This window comes from Neofelis nebulosa, chromosome 16 (assembly GCF_028018385.1).
Source record: "Neofelis nebulosa isolate mNeoNeb1 chromosome 16, mNeoNeb1.pri, whole genome shotgun sequence".
Taxonomy (NCBI): domain Eukaryota; kingdom Metazoa; phylum Chordata; class Mammalia; order Carnivora; family Felidae; genus Neofelis; species Neofelis nebulosa.
In genome coordinates, this window is record NC_080797.1 from 3,668,132 (window position 1) to 3,692,500 (window position 24,369).

General features: G+C 46.6%; 1 protein-coding gene across 4 annotated transcripts in view; it reads left to right on the forward strand.

Moving 5' to 3' along the window:
* NTN1 (netrin 1) overlaps positions 1-24,369 on the forward strand; it is a 190,441-nt gene that overhangs the window by 18,260 nt on the left and 147,812 nt on the right. The gene's annotated exons all lie outside the window — the stretch shown is intronic.

Sequence of the window (24,369 nt, forward strand, 5' to 3'; positions counted from 1 at the left end):
ATGCAAGGCATCCACTGTCTTTAACCTCAGTTTGGCGGGACCCTGGGATCCGCCTCCGCTGTACCCCCCCCCCTCCCCCTTTCCCAGGGCTGCAGCTGGGCACCCTGTTGGGAACCCCGGCCCTGTTCCCCGGGGGGTTCCGACTCCGCAATCACAGATCCCTTGGGAGATGGCAAAGGGATTTGCAGTTTGGGGCGAGTTATATCACTCCTGCGTCCTCCATTTGCCTTTCATAGTTTGGGGCAAAAAATATTTTTTTTGCCCCTTTTGAACAGCGTATTTGTGTTAGGTGGGATTTAAAGATGAGATTTAAATTAATTACTATCCACAGGTTACAAAGGAGAGTTCAGTAATGATTTTAAAATAATTCAATCCTGGTCCAGAAAAGTGTACCAAAATGTGTGTGTGTGTGTGTGTGTGTGTGTGTGTGTGTGTGTTGTTAGCGTCACAATTAGGTGAAATGAAACAGATTTGAATTAACCAAGGATCCAGCTTCTCTCTTTGTAATGGGGTTTTAAGTCCTGAAAGAAATCTGACAAGGCTTGCACTGGTGAACACTGTTGGGTCAGAAATGAGGCTAAAAAGAGAGAGAGAGAGAGAGAGATCCGTTCTATTTCTGAATTGTACAGCTTTGCTGCAGTGGAAAGTCAGTTTCTCCCCAGCAAAAAAAAAAAAAAAAAGAAAAAAAAAAAAAAGAAAAAAGAAAGAAAGAAAGAAAGAAAGAAAGAAAGAAAGAAAGAAAGAAAGAAAGAAAAAAGGGAGGGGGGAGGAGGAGAGGAATGCCAGAGGATTCTAGTATGAGATGTAAATTTCCAATTTCCAGATTCTATTTTAATGAAAATTATTTCGCCCCTCAACATGCCATTGGGTGTGCATCTTTTGTGAACCTATAGTTATGCGCCCTCCCCCACCCGCACCCCCCAGCTGCCACTGTGTGATTCTTCTCCCACTGTGGCACATGGCTAAGTTTGCTCGTCCCCACAAACACACGTTTCGGAGTCTGGTTCTGATTAATTGTCATGGTGTTGTCGAATAGTTTGTGCCTCATGACTGTGGATGCAGATTTTTGAGCAAGCCGGCACAAAACAGGTCTCGGAGAGCCGGGTGGGCACCGAGGCCCAGTCAGGCGCCCTGGTCTGCGAAGGGTCTCGCCTCCTGTTGCACAGGCACGGCCTCCATTTTTGCACTGCGTCCCGCTTTTGCAGACCTGATTGTTCATGCCCCTCATTTAAGGGACTTGGGACTGGTTGCCAGATTGAAGAGACTTCTCAGGATTCCGCAGCCAGCTAGTAGTTATACCCTGACTTAGTGGTCTTTGAGAATAAAATTCCTTTGATCTGCTCAGTTCCTTCAGAAATGTTGGTTTTTCCCATCCCTTCTCTTTCCCCCTCCCTCTTTTCTTTTCTTCCTTTTGTGCGTAAAAACCCTTTATTGACATTTGAAGGGCCTCCCACGGTTTTGCTATCAGTTTGAGTTCCTACGTGCAAACGAAAGACACCTTCCAGTTGTCAGTGGGCAGGGTGGAAATTGGACAAAAGCAGCTCACTACACTGAGGCCAGTAAACTGGGTCTTGTGGTAACATTGTACTGGCTTGAAGATTCCTCTTAGCCCATGGTGTTCACAGTCGTCACCTACCCCCAGCTCTGCCAGTCACTTTGGATGTGGAGACACAAACCGCATTTGTTGTTAACAATGGTCATGCTTTTGGAATAGTCTCTGTAGTTTAGGATTTTGTCTTTTGACCAGAGCCTTGACTATGTGCAGAAATTGGATTGACTGCTTTTTTTTTTTTTTTCTTTAAGCCAAATTGAGCAATCAACATATGAACTAATGTAATTAGTAAGTGTTTTTGTTCAAAAAGTTTAATTAGGCCTGGTGAGGACATCATCTGCATGACAAACAATCAGCTAACAATATTTTCTGGGTTTTAACTGAGGTGATTTTAATTCTCAGTAGTTAAAGTATCTTTAAATCTCGCCGATTATTCAGTCACCTCATAAAAGCAAAGCCAATTCAACGAAGTTCAAGTTATTTATAGTTTCCTTTTTGAATAGATGTTCTGATATCTTGTAGTTATAGCCCCGGGAGTGTCAGGTTGAAGTTCCCATAAAGTCTTAATTGAAATCTTGGTGATTTTTCCATCATTCCACAGAAGAGAAAGCCAGGAAAGACAATTTAGAAGTGATTTACAATTAGAGGTCGAGCTTTTTATGAAAAGGCCCTATAGTGGAGATATGTGAGTGAATTAGTATTTGACAGGTGTTCTGAGACACTACAGGGCACTGTGCTAGGGAAAAAAAAAAAAAAGCATTAATAAATCCTTCAAACACTAACTTTTGTACTATCAGCGGCTCAGATTTTTTTCCCCAACCTAATCCCATCTTGTGAATTTCACACTGTTGACGTATCAAGTCAAGGTACCCCGATTATCTACAACGAAGCCAAAGTAAAGAAGGTTGTTTTTTAATTTCAAAAATCGGTATTGATAAAAAAAAAAATGACGCATCACTGTGTTATTCTGTCTTTGCCTTTATGAAATAATGAGACAGTGATTTATAATAGACTAAAATGGCATCCTTCCCTAGGTTAACCCCCCTGCTCCCCGCCCGCCCCCCCCCAAAACCCTAAAACTTAAAAAAAAGACCCATGGATGTTATTATTTGACTACATGGTTCTAGATGGGGCCGCGGTAATTTCTGGTTGCTAAGAAATGCGTATGTCCTATAGGTTTCCTTTGGTCAGCTTTCTTTCTGGTGTTTCAAGGTTGAGTTCTCTCCGGAATAAATGTGAACTTTGTAAAGCCCAATTTTATTTTAAATCCAATTTTGGATTTCTTCTGGAGGAAAGAAACCCCTCAAAACAATGTGAAAGACAAGACCATGTATAACGTTACAGCCTCGACAGCCCTCAGTGGAATAACTAAATACTTTCTTCCGCCCATATGTATCAGCAGCATTCACATGCTCTTATACACATGTGCATTTACATTCACTGTGTAAAGAAGCATCCATGCATGGTGGGGGTGTGCGTATGTTCAAGGGAAAATGCATGAACAGTTTTAAACCACCTGGGTTGCTAGGCCCTTTTTCCCCCTTCTTTTTTTTTTTTTTTTTCAAAAGAGCATCTGAAGACCATATTGTGTTTCATAAATTATTGACATCAGTTTTAATCAGTGTCCCCCTGACATCGGAGCTGTGTTAGTATTTAGTGCCTGACGAAGCATGCTGTTTAATCTTACTGTGGGAATGTCACTGTGAACCCCTGCCTGGTTTGTGACAGGGTAAGCTTATGAAAACTTGTTTTGCGACTCACTCTATGGCTTTGCGTTGCCCAGCTGAAACCCAAAACCCACACAAAAGAGGTCTCTGCAAGATGAGCACCGTGCTGGGCTAGCCTCCTATGGTCATGGGTACCTGCAACATAATGCTGGTAATTGTTTAAACATGGCTTTGGCTGGCGGCGGTGGGGGGGGGTCCCTCATGCTGTAAATGGCTCTCGCACTTTGGCCCACCATCATCCCCGGCAGGAGAGGGGTGTTATATTGGAGGTGTTGCTGTGAGAAATCCAATGCGCCACTAAAGACTCTTGCAAAATCAGAAGGCTAAAATTATGTGCCGCTTAGGCTAGAGCCTGGCACAGAGCTGTAGACCAGTGAATGTTTTTACAGTCTTCGTAATTATTATAATTACCGTCATTATGGTGGTTAACGCTTGAGAGCTTATTTTTTGCCAAGCGCTCGTATTAGTCATTTAATCATTGAGGCTGTGCTAATAATAAGCAGGATGATGGCACTTATTTCACAGATGAGAAAACCATGACCTAGAGACACTAAAATGGTTTACCCAAAGCCACGTAGTTAATAGATGGCAGAGCTAGAAACTTTTTGACCTGACGTTTATCGCATCGGACCCTTCGTGCTGACTCCACATAGGATGGACGGATGGACGGACGGATGGATGGATGCATGGATAGTTGGGTTGGTGGTTGGGTGGGGGGCCGTTATATATCCACATACAGGAGAGAAGATGGAATGACCCGTTACTTCTGGAAGTGGGGATGGTTCCGTGTCTATGTTGATTATGTCGTGCTGTATTAATTGTGCTCATACATATTTAAATGTGAAATTGCACGTAAGAAATTGTCCTTCATTTTAGCCATCGGGACGAATGGGAGCTGGCTGTTAGGAATATAAGGGAAGAGACTCTGGATGCTTTCTGGTGGGTCTTGACATCCATAAGCGTTGGTGATGGCCAAGCGTTTTCTTGATCTCCAGGGCCCGCGAGCTCTCTCGGAGGTGGTGGAACAGAGCTCGTGATCAGAAAATCCTCTTTAATAAGGCCTCTTCCTTTTCCCGAGTGCTCATTATCCCCCTTGCTTCTCTGGAACATATGGAAAAAAACCAAGGAAGGGGCCAAGGAGTGTTGTTGGAGAGGGGAGTTTATGGGCGCATCCTGGCCACGAGCATGGTGCTGGTGAGTGCAGCTCACGTAGGTTGGTAACGCGGGGCCGACATTTATCTCGGTGGGCCCCACGGCAGCTGGAGGGAGGGTCTCCGCTGGGCTTCTCCTGAGCACCTGGTGGGCAAGGAGGCTGCTCCCTCCTCTACTGAGAGACGGGAGACAGACTTGTGTCTGGGTAAACCTTCGAGGGTGGGTCTGTGCATTTCCAGGCTTTGCCAAGAGGCCTTTTTGGCCCTGCCCAGACTCCTCTCTGACCTCCTCCTCCCGTAGAAAAATGAGATCCTCGGAAAAGTATTTGAGACTTTATGTCCAGAGTAAATATTGGAAAGGCAGTGGGTTGAAATTCAGATGTTCCCTGGAAGGAATCCCCTCATTTTCTGCTCACAGCTGGTATCGATATTTCCTTCTTGAAATGAGTTGTGCTTTTCATTAAGTAAATTTTTTGTCTTGGGATTAAACCAACATTGTATTCTTAATAGACTTTTATGTTTACACTTCAAATGTCCACTGGGTTGTTCTTCGTGTTATCTCGATGGCTTCTATAGTGTCTGTTATGCACATTGGCCTCACCAAAATAAATGGCTCTCTAGGGAACTGGATTATAAAACAGCCTTATCTGTCGATGCACCAGTGAGGAGATTTTGTGAGTCAGTAGGTTTTTTGTTTTTTTTTTTTCTTCCTTTCAGAAGTGATAATCATACCTTGGGTTTCTGCAGTGCCTTTCATTAGAGGGAGACTGCAGGTCTCAGAGGGCTTTTGAAACGCTCAGGATTTAAGCCTAATACTTACAGAGTGGCCCACAGTATTTTGCCTGTCGTCTGGAAAGACACAGTGCCCTTGTGGTCTCTGCAGCCTTGGAAGATGGGGCATCGATCGGTGTGGGCGGCCGAGGGGAATGGCAGAGGTTCCGGTGGCGGTCCAAGGTGACCGTCAGGTTGCACCCTGGAGGACAGACCACAGATCCCTACTAAGCGCCAGGCATCGTGCCAGATGCTTCCTGTGTGCCTTGTTTTGATGAATCGGATTACCGCATGGAATGGGAGCTTTCCAAAGACGGACGTCCCCGCCACCAAAGGGCAGTGTTTGCACAGACACAACTAAGTGTGGGGCGGTCTGCGGGGCACATCGTGGCTTATTCAGTGAGGCCGTTGCATGCACGGAGAGCAAGGGGGAGTATCGATCGTGCTCGTTTCAAAGGCTGGTCACATAGGGGCGCCTGGGTGGCTCAGTCATGATCTCGTGGTTCGTGAGTTCGAGCCCCGCGTCGGGCTCTGTGCTGACAGCTTAGAGCCTGGGGTCTGCTTCGGATTCTGTGTGTGTTTCTCTCTCTGCCCCTTACCCACTCATGCTCTGTCTCCCTCCCCCCCCCCCTCAAAAATAAATTAAAAAAACCCTTAATAATAGCACTAATAATAAGGCTGATTACCTAAGAACCGCATCCTGTTGTAACCAGCTCCGAGGGGCAGTTTTTCTGAACGACACCTGAAATGTCTGAGCTGCCCTGAGACAGTCCTCCAGACACAGTCTATCTCTTTGCCTCCATGCTGTCTGTCGTCCTGATTGACCTGTGTCGCATAACATAGTGAGTTCAGTATCGCATCGTTGTATTCTTGTTCCAAAAATGCATTCCCATTGGAAACTCAGAATTGGCTTTTAATTGGCCTTCGAAACGTTGTATAATGTGTGTGAATCCCCCCACCTCCCCACCTCCCCCCTCTCCCCGCCTCCCCCAGTTCTTTTGTGTGGGTTCTGCGCTCTGACAGAGACAAGAAGGGGCTGTGGTCACGGGATGGACGAAATGTGGGATGCCTCTCATCTGGGACTTTCTCTTCCGACGCTTCAGTGACTGCCCAGAAGCGGGCTCTGCCTTTGCCCGTGTTCGAGGCATTCCCTGGAGGTCCCCAGGTCTTCTGCCGTTGGGACTGGTGTATTAGCTGTCGTTAGGGTGAAATGAATTCGTGTTGCAGTGCGTTTACGCGTGTAGAGGAGATCCAGAAGACCCATATATCTGTAGGTGTGGCGGACGTCCAGGCTGATCCGGAGGGGGGGGGTGGGGTGGTGGCTTTTCAGAGGGCGAAGTAAATTTCTTGCATGGAAACCCTGAAAGGCAGAAAGCGACACCCTAGTGCGCCACAGCCACTGATAACCAAGGAATCTTCCCACCTCAGCCTGGAAGAAGGTGCTGGAAAGTCTGCCTCTTGTGGAGGATTTAGGACTGGCCTGGGTAACGCATGGGAGATATCAGCCCCCTGTGCAGGTAGTCCGAGTTTCCGTTTGGAGCCCATTCGTGCCCTCTTCCGGCTGGTGCTATTGATAGATTTTTAGATTTTTTCCTCCCTGGGTCCTTTTCTGCCTACAGATGAGAGAGCGTATTGGTTGTCATGAGCAGTTGTCTGTTCCACGTTCCAAAAGTTCCACGCCTGAGTTCAACAATCCGTAGGGCCATAGGGACCTTTAAATGGGCTGTGTTTGAATAACTGAGTCTTACTTAGGTAACCAGGAAGTGAAAATAGACCTCTCGTAGTTTCCCAGAGCACCTGTGTGTTGCCCTGCGTTCGATACTTGGTGGAGCATCTCACGTAGATACTTGGGCCCCTCACCTCGGCCCGTCTGATTATCACTGGCCAGGGCTTCTGATTTGATCTGTTTCCTGCTTGGAGTGACAGGGGTGAGGACCCAGCAAAAGCCATCCTCCCGTTCTGACACCAGGGCAGACATTGCTAATCGATCACAGCACTCTTTTCCTTTAAGGCCAGAAATGGTTACCGGGTATTGGAGTCCTTTACGTTATAACACGCGAGGCAGCCGGTCTTACTTAGGATTAGCCTAGGAGATGAAAACTGTATGACATCTTTGGCCCCAGAAGACCTTCCCCAGCTCCCCGGGCCGGCAGACAAAGAAGTCCCTTGGGAGTGGACGTTTCTAGAGCCGTCAGGGGTCAGGGGGCTCTGTTGGGTCCGGGACGTAAAGACACATGAAGTGGGTGCCCTCGCTGCAGGTGGGATGTACTCTCATGGGGGGGGGGGGGGAGGCTGTGCATGAGAAGGGTGAATTCTTGTACACCTGTACTTTAAACCGTGAACACAGTTCAAAGGGAGGAATTTGGCCCAATGCCGCGGATCGGGGGAGGCTCTGAGGCTCTGCAGAGGAAGCAGGGTCTGGATTTGGCTCCTGTCACATGGCAGGACTGGGTCACAGTCCACTGCGACACATTTTCCGTGTGCATTTTTGCTCTGTTGCTGTGTTTTCTGTTCTGGCCAAGAGCGTGGGAGACCAGGTTCTCTGAAAAGAGTGTCCTCCCACAGTGTCTGCCCCTCCCAGGCAGGTTCCCCTGGACTGGACGGGGACAACTCCAGAGCTATCCTGACGGGGCTCAGGACTCCGGTGAGGTGAGGCTTCCCGGGTTGGGGGGGGCCCTTCCCACCTGAGAAGCGGGGCCCTCACCCCCCCCAAGCCACATCTGTGTGGCATTGAGAGACTCTGCCTGGGGCCACTTCCCCCGGTGCTCTGCTTACGCTCCGGCCGGCGTAGAAAGTGCCAGACAATAACGGCTCCAACCCCAGCATGAAAAAGGAAACACATTGTGTTTACAGATACAGGACTTGGCATCAGAAACTTGAAAGTACCTTTGAGTTGGACGCCCCAGGGCAGGGCTGTTGGACACCCTGCCCCGAGTCCCGCGGCCAGCTTGCTTCCTCTGCCCAAAGTCAGCCCTCAGAGGTGGACAGGGTGCTTCCAGCCAACTCTTCCTTCCCAGACCCGGCCCTGTCTCCCTTCCTGGCTCAGACCATGCGAGAACTCGGGGAGAGAGAGTGCCCGGCCGAGAAGGGCGCAAAGCACTGCTCGCTCCAGCCCTTCTGAAGCCGTGTTCCCGGGCCGATGGGCCATCACGATAGCGAGAAATGCTAGGGAAGAATGAGACGGGGCATTTCTCTGTGTTTCTCAGCCCTGTTTACTGTTAGAACCAGGGTGGGAGGGCTGGTGGTTTTTCTTAAGTCCAGGATGCCCGCAGAAGAGTATGAGCCACATGTAAGTGACGGGCACGTGCTATTTTCCTGCTCCGTAGGAATGAAGATCGGAGAGCACGGCTTTCTGTCTAAGAATATATGGACTATCAGGGGGCGCCTGGGTGGCTCAGTTGGTCAAGCGTCCGACTCTTGGTTTCAGCTCAGGTCATGATCTCACGGTTCGCAGAGTTCGAGCCCCGCGTCAGGTTCTGTGCTGACAGCTCGGAGCCTGGAGCTGCTTCGGATTCTGTGTCTCCCTCTCTCTCTGCCCCTCCCCCTTAATAAATAAACATGAAAAAAATATATATGGACTGTCAAGATGTATGCGTTAGGGGTAATGGTTGAAAGAACCCACGTCCAGCCTCACACTGCTTGGGACTTTTGGGTACGTCGTTGAAGCTCTGTGTGCCTTCCATATCCTTGGCGTCCTGGGGGCCCGTGCAAGACCCCCGTGGTAGATGGGGGGCCGGGGAAAGAGAGGAGCCTCTGCATAGGAAGGAGACCCAGAGACAGAGCGCTCGTCCTAGACTTTGGGTTTTTATCACCACACACACGTCCGTCAGCCTCCGTACTGCTGCGCTCCGTTCTAAACACCGTACGGATATTACCTCATTTGCTCCCCACAGCAGACTATGACGTGGGTTATGTTATTATTACTCTTCGGGAAATTCCTCTCTTGTCTTTGCCACGTGCACATGCGAATGCGTTTCTGTTGGGCGTGTGTCCAGAGGCAGCATCCCTGGACCCTGGGGGAGGTGTCAGCTCAGCCCCAGGACATGGTGGTTATACACCGGCCCAACATTTTGCAGAAGGCGGCCGTGCGGATTCACATTTGTGCATAACGTTACAGGGGAAGAAACAGGTGCATGGCAGACACAGAGCTTGCCCAGGGTCACGCATGGAGCAGGAGGTGGGGTTGGAATTAGGATCCAGGCAGGGTGGGCCCCAGAGTCTTGCTTTTCACCGCTGTGTCTGGCTGCCTCTCGTCTTTCACCCGCATATATCCAGATCTAAAACCGATGATACTGGGGGGGGGGGGGGGGCAAAGGTGCCCTTGGCTTCTCTAGACCTCAGTTTCCTCTTCTGTAAAGTGAGGGGTTGGGGCACAAAGACCGTCTTCAGTTCTGATAGTCTGTGTTCCTGCAGAATGCACCTCCTTCCTGGTCTGTATTACCCACCCCCTCTCTATTCCATTGGTTGGGGGGGGGGGTCCCTCCAAAGACTGGTCAGGCTCTGAGAGCGAAGGACCTCACTTGGGCCCGCCCCTCAAGACCACCAGGGATTTCTCCTCCTCTGTTCCACTTGGGGAGGGGAAGACGTGGGATGTGTTCCTTCTTGGCCCTCCTGCGTGTCAGCTGGCTGGGCTCCTCTCTTCAGATCGCGCGTGTGCAGCTGGATGGATGTTGACAGAATCAACTCACCTGTGTAACTAGCTCAGCCATCAAGAAAGAAAATATTTCCAGAAGGCCTCCGTATGTCCTTCAAATCACCCACCCCACCGTATGCCGACATCTTAGCTTCTAGCACCCTTGATTTGGTTTTGACTGCTCTTGAACTCCATATAAATGAAATCATCCCATATGTTCCCTTCAGGTACCTGCCTTTTGCTCAGCGTCATTTCCTTGTAAATAGTCTGAAACATAACGTAAGCCTGGAGTCCTTTTTTGTTTGATGGGATGAGCTCAGCTTCTTGGGGGGACCGATCATCCTGTTTGCTTCGTCTCCTGACCTTTGCTCATGCAAGTGATTTCCTCGTGTGTTTTGTAACGTCTGACTGTGAGCTTATCTTTTTGGGAAATTTTGTGGAAATCCCACCGGTCTTAGTTCTGGAGTATCCCTACTGAGTGATTTTACCAGACATCTTAGAGTTTATCGTGGGCCCGGGACTGATTTTTCTATTAAGTGAGGAGTATGCATTTTCCTCCAGTCCCTTCCAGGCCTGGATCACTGCTAGTCTTCTAATTTGTCTCCCTCTCCTATCTACTCTGTTCTCCAGGCCCCTGAACTATTCTTACTGGTAGTTTCTGCCGTCCAACACCCAAATGGATGGCTTCTTCAGTCCCTTGATCTGTTGTCATTTCTTTTTTTTTTTTTTTTAATTTTTTTTTCAACGTTTTTAATTTATTTTTGGGACAGAGAGAGACAGAGCATGAACGGGGGAGGGGCAGAGAGAGAGGGAGACACAGAATCGGAAACAGGCTCCAGGCTCCGAGCCATCAGCCCAGAGCCCGACGCGGGGCTCGAACTCACGGACCGCGAGATCGTGACCTGGCTGAAGTCGGACGCTTAACCGACTGCGCCACCCAGGCGCCCCTGTTGTCATTTCTCAGTGAAGCCTGCCTTGACTATCCTTCTTAGTAATATTCTAAATCAGGGGAACCTAGATGGCTCAGTCTGTTGGGTGTCCAACTTTGGCTCAGGTCTTCATCTTGCCCTTCGTGGGTTCGAGCCCTGCATTGGGCTCTCTGCTCTCAGCTCAGAGCAGGGAGCCTGCTTCACATTCTGTGTATCCTTCTCTCTCTGCCCCTCCCCTGTTTGTGCATGCTCTCTCTCTCTCTCTCAAATAAGCAAATAAACTATAAAAAATAAATAATATCCTAAAACACTTCATCACCCATCTGTATTTGTCTCCTTTGTGCACGTGCGCGTGCAGGCACACGCACACGCTCCTGATCATACCTTGATCGCATCATTACCTTCCTCTGTTTTCTCCTCTTCCCCCCATAACACTTAACCTACCTGCTAACATGCTACTTAATTTACTCCTTTATTATGTTTATGAACTGTCTTTCCATTCTCCCACTTGTTCTGTTGTAACACTTGTTAGAAGGTAAGATTATGGGGGCGCCTGGGTGGCTCAGTCGGTTAAGCGTCCAACCCTGGCTCAGGTCATGATCTCGTGGTTCGTGAGTTCGAACCCCACACAGGGCTCTGTGCTGACAGCTCAGAGCCTGGAGCCTGCTTCAGATTCTGTGTCTCCTTCTCTCTCTGCCACTTCCCCACTGGCATTCTCTCTCTCTCTCAAAAATAAATAATAAAAACATTTAAAAATTAAAAAAAAAAAGAAAGCAAGATTATGCAAGGGCAGGAGTCCTGTCTGAGTTGTTCACAAGAGGCCTGGCCTATAGTAGGTACTCACTAAAGTATTTGTTAGAGGAAAGAATTCAGGGTCTCATTTCTAACTCCTTCCTGGCCTTGTAAGACCCAAGGTCTCATTTCCTTTTTGTGTATGGGTCCTAAAACCCGAGTCCAAAGCCACGAAGGCCTGTTTCCAGGTCAAATAACCAGGCTTTCTTTCCTTTGATCTCTTCTCCCTCTCTTCCAGCTCCACTCACACACATCCCTTGGTCACCATGGTCTCAATGTTTCTCCTAATACTTTAGCTTTCAGATTCTTATTTCCTCCAGCACCTGGGGATTTCCTTTTATTTCTTGTGAGATCTGCTGTGGATTAAATATTTTTTAAAAGTACATTTCATCTAGTATTTCTACATGTTAGCAGCGGTAGGGGTTCTGCATGAGCTCAGTCCCCCTTGTTGCCAGAACTCGAAGTCATATATTTTAATCTTTCGTCCATCTGGAATTAATTGTGACATATGGTGTGAGGTAAGGATCTCTCTATTTTTTTTCATCAAATATGTAGCCAGTTATTCAGTGACAATTGTTGGAAAAAAATCATTCTTTCTCAGTGATTTGAGATGCCATATTTATTAAATGCTTAAGTATTCTATACACTTGGATTGGTTTTCTGGATTTTCCATTTTGTTTCACTGATCTGTTTTCCTGCCACTTCCTATCTGTTTGGATAGTGCATTTTGGTGCCTGGTGGCTTCAGTATTTACTGACTTATTCTTTTCACATTGGTTCTTTTTCATTTATTCTCATTGCTGTTCTTACGTATGTATGCACACGTGGGCTTTAGTTGAGTTTGTCAAACTTTGGTACGCATGCCATTGATAATTTGATGACTCTGTTCTTAAACTGAACTTGGTGACAACGGATAGCTTTACACTTTTTAAATGTAACTGTATCAACTCGACTGTTGTGCTTAATAGATTAGATTATCGAAATGTCTCTATTAGGGTTGTAAGGATAAGAAATGGGTACGATATGAATCTGGTCAAAATCACAAATTTTGTGTTTCCCTTTGTTTCTTCTAGATAAGTTTTTAAAAAGTTTTATTGAGGGGCACCTGGGTGGCTCAGTCGACTGAGCTTATGACTTTGGCTCAGGTCATGATCTCGCGGTCTGTGGGTTCGAGCCCTGCGTTGGGGTCTGTGCTGACAGCTCAGAGCCTGGAGCCTGCTTCGGATTCTGTGTTTCCCTCTCTCTCTGCCCCTCCCCTGCTCACTCTCTGTCTCTCTGTCTCTGTCTCTGTTTCTGTCTTTCTCCCCCAAAAATAAACATTAAAAAAATGTTTTCTTAAATAAAAAAAGTTTTATTGAGTTTTAATTGAAATCAATAAACTGCACATATTTGAAGAGTGTACTTTGGTTAAGTTTGACATGTGTATGTACCTATGAAAGCATCACCACGATCAAGATATAGGACATATCCATCAGCCTCAAATGTTTCCTAATGCTACTTGGTCATTCCTCCCACACTTCCTGCCCCTTTCCACCAGAGCACTTTCTGTCATTTTATATTAGTTTGCCTTTCTAGAGTTTTATATAAATGGAGTCATATGGTATGTCTTCTTCCTTGTCTGGTTTCTTTTAGTCTGCATGATTATTTGGAGCTTCATTCATGATGCTATGAGCATCGAGGTTCACTGCTTTTTGTCACTGGTAGTATTCTGTTGTGTGGACATACCCCAATTTGGCCATGCACCTGTGGATGGACATTGGCGTCATGTCCTATTTCTGGCTATTACAGATAAAGCAGGTATGAACATTCTGGGGCATGTTTTTGCAGGCAGAGACACTTTCATCTCTCTTGGGAGTGGAGTGACTGTATAATATGGTAGGGGTATATTTAAGTTTCTAAGTAGCTGCCAAACTGGTTTCCAGAATGGTTGTACTCCCACTTTCCATTTATACCAGCAGTGTATGAGCGTTCCAGTTTCTCCAATTTCGTTCCTCACCAGCGTTTGATATCGTCAGTCTTTTCAGTATACATGGTGATATGGTCAGACTTTTAATTTTAGGCATTCTAAGAGGTATATGGTAGATAGATTTATAATTTTAAACCTTAGCCTCACATTTAAAACATTTTTTTTTTAATTTTAAGGAGAGAGATAGAGAAAGAGAGAGAGGGGGAGAGAGAATCCCAAGCAGGTTCTACCCTCAGTACAGAGCTTGATGTGGGGCTCGATCCCACAACCCTGGGAACATGACCTGAGTAGAAATCAAGAGTTGGATGGTCAACCGACTGATCCATGAAGTCACCCCTAGCCTCACACTTCTTATTTTATTTCATTTTTTTTAACTTTTTTTTTTTTTTTTTTTTTTGAGACAGAGAGAGACAGAGCATGAATGGGGGAGGGGCAGAGAGAGAGGGAGACACAGAATCAGAAGCAGGCTCCAGGCTCCAAGCCATCAGCCCAGAGCCCGACGCGGGGCTTGAACTCACGGACCGCGAGATCGTGACCTGAGCTGAAGTCGGACACTCAACCGACTGAGCCACCCAGGCGCCCCAGCCTCACACTTCTTAAAAGAAAGTTGATTTCCATGTGTTTAGAATTCTGATTACTATTAGGACAAAGATTTTTTCCTTCTCCTTTTATTTCCTAACTGGATATTGCTGACATATAGAAAGGTTGATGATTTTTATATAAGTATTTTGCAACCTGTAGGTCTTTAAATTAATAGTGTTTCAGTTAATTCTCTGTTCTTGGATTTTTTCATATTCAACTATAATCCTCAAACCATGAATGTTTTAGTTTTTTTTCCCCTAATACTTGTACTTTTATTTTTCTTGTCTTATGGCATTGGATAGAATTCAAAAAAACAGTTTATGGGAATGCTGGCATATACCTGTGTGTTGATTCTGACCCGAGTAAGAATGTTTCTAGAGTTTTATCACTGGGTATGTTTTTGTTACTAGTTTTAATATAGATTTTTTTTTATTGTGCTTAAAGAAATTATTTCTGTTCCTGATTTACTGGGAAGTTTGCTCCTTTTTGTTGTTGTTGTTTTAAATTAAGAATATGTGGAATATTGGGGCATCTGGGTGGCTCAGTCAGTTGAGTGTTAGACTTCAACTCAGGTCATGATCCTGTGGTTTGTGGGTTTGGGCCCCGCATTGGGCTCTCTGCTGTCAACTTGGAGTCTGCTTTGGATCCTCGGTCCCCTTCTTTCTCCACCCCCACCCCCCGCACTGGTTCTTTCTGTCTTTCAAAATAAATAAATTATTTAAATAAGAAGAATATGTGGAATATTAATCCTTTGGATATTAATCAAAATGATCATATACTTGCTTTGACTACTAATGTAATGAATTTCATTAGTTGCATTCCTAAATTTTTTAAAATAATTTTATTGAGATATAATTCATATACCATACAATTCATCCATTTAAAGTATACAATTCAATGTTTTTGAGCATGTTTATGGAGTGGTGCAACCATCATTAAAGGTAATTCCAGAACATTCTTTCTCTCAGCAAGAGAATCTTGTACCCATTGACCATCATTCTCCATTCCCTCCTAACCCACTTAACCCACAAGCACCCCAACCGTAGGCAGCCAGTAATCCACTTTCAATCCCTACAGATTTGCCTGTTCTGGACATGTCACACAGAGAGAATCATACCATATGTGGCCCTTCTGACGGATTACTTTCAGTTAGCGTAATGTTGTCCTGCTTCTTCCATGTTGTAGCGTGTCAGTACGTCATCCCTTTGTATGGCTGAAGAGTACTCCATTGTATACATATGCCGCATTTTATTGACGTATTCATCGCTTGGCGAACATTTGGGTTGTTTCCACTTTTTGGTTGTTAGGAATGATGCCGCTATGAGAACTGATGTTCAGGTGGATATGTGTTCCTGTTTCTCATGGCTTATACCTAAGAGGGACTTGCTGGGTCACACGGTAACTCTTTGTTTAACTTTTTGGAGAACTGCCGGACCATTTTCCAAAGCAGCTGCGCCATTTTACATTCCCACACGCAACAGATGAGGGTTTCGTTTTCACCACATTCTTCTTCTTTTGCTTTTTAAAACATTTTATTTGAGAGAGAGAGAGAGAGAGAGAGAGAGAGAGAGGGAGGGAGAGAGAGAGAGAATATCTTAGGCAGGCTCCATGCTCGGCATGGAGACTGATGTGGGGTTCGATCCCGTGACCCAGGGATCATGACCTGAGCTTAATCAAGAGTCTGATGCTCAACTGACTGAGCCACCCAGACACCCCTTCACCATGTTCTTCTTGTGAATACTTATTCTCTTTCTGATTATAACCATTCCGGTGGGTAGGAAGTGGTATCTCATTGTGGTTTCATGATTTTCTAAATTTGAACTGTTCTAGCATTTTGGAAGACGTTTATCTGGTGACAGGTTGTTCTTTGATAATATTTTATTTTTGGTTTTTTTAGATCTCTTCAAAAGTGAGATTTGCCTGAACTTTTTTTCTCTTTATATTGCCTTTTGTATCAGGGCGATTCTAACTTTACATTCTGAAGTGAGAAGTTTCCAGACTTTTCTGTGCTCTGGAATAATTTAAGTAGCATGAGAAATAGCTGTCCCTTGACGATTTGCCCGAATTAGCCCATCTGGGCCCTGTGCCATTGTGGAAGTACTTATTCGATAACCATTTCAATCTCTTCCGTGCTTATATGTTTATTCAGGAATTTTTCATCTGCTTTTTGAGTCAAATCTGGTAATTTGTTTTCCAAGAAAATTATCACTTACCCAGATTAAAAAAAAGTTTTTTCTTTAATGTTTATTTTTGAGAGAGAGTGGGGGAGGAGCAGAGACAGAGGAAGACACAGAATCGGAAGCGGGCTCCAGGCTCTGAGCTGTCAGCACAAGGCCCGACGCAGGGCTCGAACTCACAGATTGTGACATGCTGACATCATGACCTGAGCCGAAGTCGGACACCCAACTGACTGAGCCACCCAGGCGCCCCTCACTCACCCAGATTTTTACCATAGTTGTAAAGATAACAATCACTAAAACTATTTTTGAAAATTTCCATATGTGTCTATACCACCTTTCTGATTTCTGACACTGCATATTTATTCTCACTCTCTTCTTGCCTAGGTTTATTGTTTTCTTGATATTTTTGAGAGCAACGGTGGTAACACCTAATAACGTCTATTAAACGCTCTCTGTGTGCCAGGCCCCGTGCTGAGTACTGTGTGTGCACTCGGTTTTAAAATCTTGGGGTGCCTGGGAAGCTCAGTCGGTTGAGCATCCGACTCTTGGTTTCCTTTCAGCTCAGGTCATGATGTCACAGTTCGTGAGTTTGAGTCCCGCGTCAGGCTCTGTGCTGACAGCTTGGAGCCTCCTTGGGATTCTGTCTCTCTCCCTCTCTCTCTGCCACTCCCCTGCGCTCTCTCTCTCTCTGTCTGTCTCCCCAAATAAATAGACTTAAAGAAATAAATAAACCTTAAAAAAAAAAGACCTTGAACTTGCCTGATGTCACATGGTGACAAAGCCCAGGGTGTTAGGCCAACAGGACCCACCTGCTCTCAGAAGCAGGGCTCTTAACTTACTGCTTGGTGCTGTCCCTTGGTTTTGAATGTTGTATATTGTTTCCAATTTTCTTTTTTTTAATGTTTATTTATTTATTTTGAGAGAGAGAGCGAGCGAGGAAGGGGCAGAGAGAGTGGGAGAGAGAGAAACAGAGAGAGAGAAGGGGGTGAAGAGAGAGAATCCCAAGCAGGTTCCAAGATGTCAGTGCAGAGCCCGATGCAGGGCTCGAACCCACAAACCATGAGATCATGACCTGAGCTGAAACCAGGAGTCAGACGCTTAACCCACTGAGCCGCCCAGGTGCCCTTATTTCCAATTTTCTAATTTCCGTTTCATTTCTATTCATTTCTTGTTTTTGCGGCCCTCGAGATATTTTTCGTTAAATGCTCAGTTCAGCTAATATCACAGTTTTCTGATTCCTGCTTGACAGAGAAACCATCTGAGGCCGTGACTTTTGTCTACAGAGCAGTTCTCAGTACCCGCCCTTCGTTTCCATTCAGTCTGATCCTGCCACTGTCCCTGCTTTGACAATGACAATGTGTCATTGTGACTTTCACCTTCTTTCTGCTCCTGGAGTTATTTATGAATTGGATTTTCATTTCCAGGCAAGTGGGTCCTTAAAATATAGGATTTGTTATTAATGGCCAACTTTATTGCAGCCTGTATAGTTATTAATAATCTCATGTGTCTCTGTATGTGTGTGTGTGTGTGTGTGTGTGTGTAAGATCAGTTCTGTTGATATTCCATAGGAACTGAAGGAGAACTCTGTGTTAGGGCAGACTTCAACATATTAGTTAAATTGATCTCTACCGATTTTTCTTTTTTTCCAGATACTCTGTATGTTTGTTTTTATGTTCGCCTACGGGGAGCAAAAACACAATCTTAGTGGGAGACGCTAACATTATCCATCGCTCTCAGTATTTAACCAATCAGGAGGCAGAGTCGTCCAACCTTTTAAAAAACTGGAGACGTGCACAAGGCGTATATGGCACATGAACTCCGAGTAAAAGCGGGGGTGTCACGGGGTCGTATCTGAAAGGTCAAGTTCCGAGCAGAATGCTGTGCCCAGGGCAAAGCTGGTTCTTGTATACTGATACCAGGAAAAACGCACGCACCGTACCGTGAACTTCAGTGGGTGTCACCTGGGCCTTGGGCTCCTCCTTAGCGGAAACAGGGAGTTGGCAGATGATTCCTCAGTCTCTCCCAGTGCTCCCGTTCCATGATGGTGGTTTTGGGGTTCCCCACTAAGTGGTGCCAGGGAGGGAATGAACCTGGAATGAGGAGAAGAGCAGCAGAAAAAACAGGCTGATTCCTGGTCTGACAGGTGGGCTGAGTTTATTACTTGGGCTCATTCCTGTCCTTACATGAGCATCATTGCCTTTCATCTGGGCAAAGGAGGTTTGTTGAAACACAAGTCTGTCTACACGGACAAGATGGGGAGGCCGCAAGAAGTCACTGACGTGGGGCGCCGCCTCCCGTAATGACGTATGACCCCGAAGGCTTAGTTTGGTTCTGGAATATGCCCCCTGCCCCACCCCCAGGAGCCCCGAGCTCCCCGAAACAGTGTTCCATAGGCGGCTTCCTGCGGGAACGGGCAGGAGAGCCAGCACATGCCTGCCTCTGTTTCTCCTCCTTTTCCTGCCGAGGGGTGATTGATTCATGGGAGGAAGAGGGGGTGCTGAAGACAGGCATGTATTTCATAGAATACACCAGAACCATAAGCGAGGCTTAAAATTAACGAGCTAAGTATCCAATTTAAGAAATTGGAGGAAGGGCGCCTGGGTGGCGCAGTCGGTTAAGCGTCCGACTTCAGCCAGGTCACGATCTCGCGGTCCGTGAGTTCGAGCCCCGCGTCGGGCTCTGGGCTGATGGCTCGGAGCCTGGAGCCTGTTTCTGATTCTGTGTCTCCCTCTCTCTGTGCCCCTCCCCCGTTCATGCTCTGTCTCTCTCTGTCCCAAAAATAAATAAAAAAAAAAAACGTTGAAAAAAAAAAAAAAAAGAAATTGGAGGAAAAAATTAACAGAATAAGCCAGGAAAAAAGGGGTGGGTGGGGGGGGGGGAGATCAAAATAAGATCGGGAGTGAATGAACTAGAACCCAACAGAGATGATCAGCCAGAGCCAAAAGTTGGTTATTTGGAAAGATGAATAAACAAATATCTGGAAAGACTGGTCAAGAGAAAAAGAGAAGGCACAAAGAAAAACATGAGGAATGAAAAAAAAGGCATCACTAGAGATCTGGCAGAGACAAAGAAAAGGTAATACCATGAATAATCTTATGCTAATAGATTTGAAAGTGTAACCTCCTAGTTTCTCAATCAAACCCCGGAGTGTTTCCCAGACAGCTGCCCATAGATGATGTACATAAAATCTAACGTGGAACCCATAGAAAACAGACCAGTTGAACCTCATCAAAATTTAAAACTTGTGCTTCCAAGGACACTACTGAGAAAATGAAAAGACACCCCTTAGAATGGGAGAAAATATTTGCAAATTATATATCTGATAAGGACCCAGAATATTTAAAGAATATCATCTATAAAAAAAAAATCTTACAATTCCACGATATGAAGGCAAACAAACTGAAAAGGAGACATATGCGTGGCCGGTAAAGCATGTGAAAAGAGCTCCCCTCATTAACCACAGTAAATGTGAATCAACGTCACACTGAGATGCCACTTAACACCCACCGGGATGGCTCGTAATCAAAAAGACGATAGCAGGTGTTGAAAAGAATCTGGAGAAATCGGAACCCTCGTGCATACACTGCTGGTGGGAACGAAAAGCGAGGTAGTCGCTTTAGGAAAGAGTTTCTCGAAGGGTTAAACACAGAGTTACCAGGTGACCCACAGTCCTGTTCCCAGGTATACACTCGAGAGAAACAGAAGCACATGTGCATGCAGAGAAACCTGTGCACAGATGCTCACAGGCACATTATTCATAACAGCTGGAAAGTGGAAACAGCCCAAATATCCACCAACAGACGAATGGATGAATCAAGTGTGGTATATCCATTCAATGGAATAGTACTCAGCCATGTAAAGGAACGGAGTACCGAGACATGCTTTAACGTGGACAGATCTTAAACATTTCACGATAATTGAAAGCCAGTCACGGAAGACCGTGTACTGTATGATTCTGCTTATATGGAATGTCCAGAATGGGCAAATTCATACAGGATGTAGATTAGTGGTTGCCAGAGACTGAAGGGAGGGGTGAATGACTATTTGGGGTTTCTTGTTGGGGATGAAATAATGGTGGTGATGTGCATGGTTTTAGCACAACTGCATGATTGTGCTAAAAACTGTGGAATTGTACACTTTTCAAGGGTAAATTGCATGGTATGCAAATTATATCAATAAAAAAAACTTTTGGGGGGGAGCAGGAAATACTTATTGAAATGTGTATTTCTGAGCCTTTCCCTGGTTTCACGAAGTCACTTCTCTGGGGGTACAGCCTAGAAATCTGCAGATTGGCTAACACTTTCAATGAAACCAGCTTGCAGAGAGGTTTAAGAATCTCCGTCCACTTATAGGGCGCCTGCGTGGCTCAGGCAGTTGGGCGCCCGACTCTTGATTTCAGCCCAGGTCGTGATCCCAGAGTCATGGGATCGAGCCCCCACCTGCTTAAGGTTCTCTCTCCCTCTGCCCCTCTCCGCGGTTTGTGCGCGCTCTCTAAACTAAGTTTTAAAAAAATTAAAAAAAGAAGAGAAGTCCAATTAATCAATGTCAAAAGTGATGGGTATAGAAAATCACTATTTGGGGAAAAAAAAAATCCCAGTGATAGTTGTTGCAGAGAATCACAATGTGTGCTAAAGTTAGCAAGTGAAGGTACGAGAGACAGAAAGTTTCCACGGCATCAGAGTATCTTGCCCCAATTTCCAATGGAAGAGGAGTCACTCTACACTGAAGATACCAGGCAGACGTCACCTTAACCACGTGATCAGAACTAACATAACTAGCAACAGGACATATTGCCGTTGTGTGCCACCTGATAGGAGGTGCCGGAGATGTGACATCCCTTCTGTGGGATCTTGCTGAAAATACATAACCTGCGCTTAATCGTGACAAAACGTCAGCTAAAACCAAACGAGAGACATTCTACCACGTAACTGGCCCGTACTCTTCCGGAGTAGCAAAGGAAGGCAAGGAAAGTCTGGGGCGACTGGCCCAGACGGGAGAGGAAAGCAGAAACAAGATACGTAAATACAACATCAGCCCCTGGGTTGGATCCGCCCTGGACCAGGAAAGGACATTGGTGGGACAGTTGTCACAGCTTATGAGTGTTATAGATTAGATTTCAGTTTCCTGGGTTGTGGTCGTTGTGGGATGGGTATGTTGAGACATTAACAGTGGGGGAAAGCTGGGTAAAGGGTACCCAGGAATTCTTTGCAGTCTTTTGCACCTTTTTTGGGAGTCAAAAATTCAAATTGAAAAATGACAAAGAAATCACTCTCCTAGAGCATCACGATTCCCAACCTGAAAACCACTGGGTTAGCAGGAAAAGCCCCGGCTTTGGGATCAGACGGCCCTCAGCCGGACCCCCAGCCAGACCTCGGGCTTCCCAGCCTCAGTTCCTCATCTGGGAAATGGGTTTAATCACGTCGGTGTTCTAGGATGGTTGGAGGGTTGAATGAAGTGATGCTCGTAACATGCCAAGTGCGGCACCTTCATGAAGCAGGGGCTCTGGGAAACGCCAGTCTCCCCTCCACCTCTCACCTCGGAGGGAGGGGATCGGTCCTCTGGGCTGGGCTCTTTGGGCCTGGCAGCCGAGGAAAGGGGCATCACGGGAGAGGGAAGGGGAGAAGCCGCCGGCCTGGGAGCTTTCTCACAAGAGCTTTCTCTTGTTGGCAGGCTGCTTCAAGTCATACCAACTTCAAACAAAAAGGGTTTTCAGACACAAAGGAAGGCTCAACCTGGCCAGTGCCAGGCCTGGCTTGGCATTTGAATGCAGAAATCCAAGTCCTCAGAGCTTGCAGACAGACCAGACCATCCTGGCTCCCATTTGCAGAAATGCCAAGGATCCGGGGGCACAGCTCCTCTCCTGGGCTCGTTCTGATTGTTGACTCTGCGGACAAATTAATTAGACTTAAATAAGAGCCAGTTCCCCCACGGTGCGTATTCTGCTGACAGCTGAGACCGGGCGACGGGCCCGAAGGTGGCCCTTCCGTCCACCTGCCTCCCCTTCTGACTCCTCCCCCAACTTTGCGGCATGTGGATACATGTGCCCGGCTGGTGTTCTTAATGGATTATCTTGAAGTCAAACAAAGCGGGTAGTGTACAAAGCAGGCCAGGTACCTTAGGTAGTTTTTCAGGGTGTGTTTTCACATAGCCTCCTCCGTGTTCTGTCACTTGGGTCTCCCACGTGAGCAGAGGGTTGCAGGAGAATGAGCCAAAGTTAAAAAGGCACAGTCATAGGACGTCGGAATGCCCCAGTGCGTTTCAAGCCTGCTTTCCTTGTGATATGGAGACCTCACCTGTCAGCGCCCACCCTAGAGAAACACACAGGTGCACAGAAAGATACCCTGGGAGTGTCCCGGATTTCTGTGGATCGAGATCTGTCTACCAGTCTGTCTTCTCTTCCTTTTATCTCTCTATAACTATACATTTTTAAAAAAACATTTATTTATTTTTGAGAGATAGAGACAGAGCACGAGCGGGGGAGGGGCAGAGAGAGAGGGAGACACAGAATCCGAAGCAGGCTCCAGGCTCTGAGCCATCAGCACAGAGCCCGATGCAGGGCTCGAACTCACAAACCGCGAGATCTTGACCTGAGCTGAAATTAGACGCTTAACCAACTGAGCTACCCAGTCACCCAGAAATCAGTGTTTTTTTAAAAATTTTTAATGTTTACTTATTTTTGAGAGAGAGAGCGTGAGCAGGGGAGGAACAGAAAGAGAGGGAGACACAGAATTGGAAGCAGGCTCCAGGCTCTGAGCCATCAGCACAGAGCCCGATGCAGGGCTGGAACTCACAAACCGCGAGATCTTGACCTGAGCCAAAGTCAGACGCTCAACCGACAGAGCCACCCAGGTGCCCCAGTCTCTGTGTAGCTATAACCTGCGTCTGTAATACCCACATACCTGTCTCCACGTGCACACGCAGAAAGAAACACAGCCTGAATGTGCGTGGCAAGAAATGGCTACGTAAACTGTTAACGTACAATCTAACGCCGCAGGTGAAAACCGTAAACTTAACGTGTGTGCCCCTGGGCAGGATGCCGTGATGGATAGTATGAAACCACTGATGCATCGAAACGAAATCCCATGCCTCGTCTACCACTGACGCGCAGTGCTCCCCTGAGGGGTCTCCCCTCATCCCTGCACCCCTGCTTTTCAGCTCTGGCGCACAGTAGGTGCTTTTCAGAATATCATCTGGCTTCGGGAACTTGGTGACCTCACTGGCCTCGCTGATAACGCGCGGGTTATTAATTCACTTCATTAAATTAACGAAGAGCCAGGGGGTTGGTCTGTCTGAGCCCTGAGCTGGGCCCTGTATGTAATTGACAAAATCGGCCTGTGGGCCAAATTCTGCCTGTTGCCTGGTTTGTAAGTAAACTCACATTGGCACGCAGCCACACCCACTTGTTTATGGATTGTGTGTGGCTGCTTTCCGTATAATGGCAGGGCCCTGTGGTTGCGACAGACACTGTGTGGCCTGCACAGCCTCAGATAGTGACTATCTGGCCTTTTCCAGAAAAAGGTTGTTGAACCTTGTCCTCATCCCTTCTCCCAGACCAGCCCCGTTTCTTTCCTTTTTTTTTTTTTTTTTTTTAAAGGTTTATTTATTTATTTTGAGAGATCATGAGCAGGGGAGGGGCAGAGAAAAAGAGAGAGAGGGAGAATCCCAAGCAGGCTCTCTTGGGGCTCGAACTCACGAACCGTGAGATCATGACCCGAGCTGAGTTCGAGAGTCAGACGCTTAGCTGACTGAGCCACCCAGGCGCCCCCAGCCCCATCGCTTCCAATACCTGGGGGCTGTTCAGAAGAGCCGGCCCTTCCCTGCTGCTGCTGTGCGGCTCAGTGGGATTTGTCTGTAAAAGCCCAGATGATGCTTGCTTTATTATAAATTAATCATTAAGAAAGTCACCACGTCCCTTTGCTTCACCAACACACAGTCCTGCAGCCACGTCCTCCCCGTGTAGCTCTCTGTAGGAGTTAGCCACAGAACTTCTGAAATGCCTTGTTTCTTAAGTAAGCCCCCTCCCCCGCATACCTGAGTCCCCTCCCTTCCCGCCCCCTCCACCCATATGTCCCAGCCTCCAGGGACAG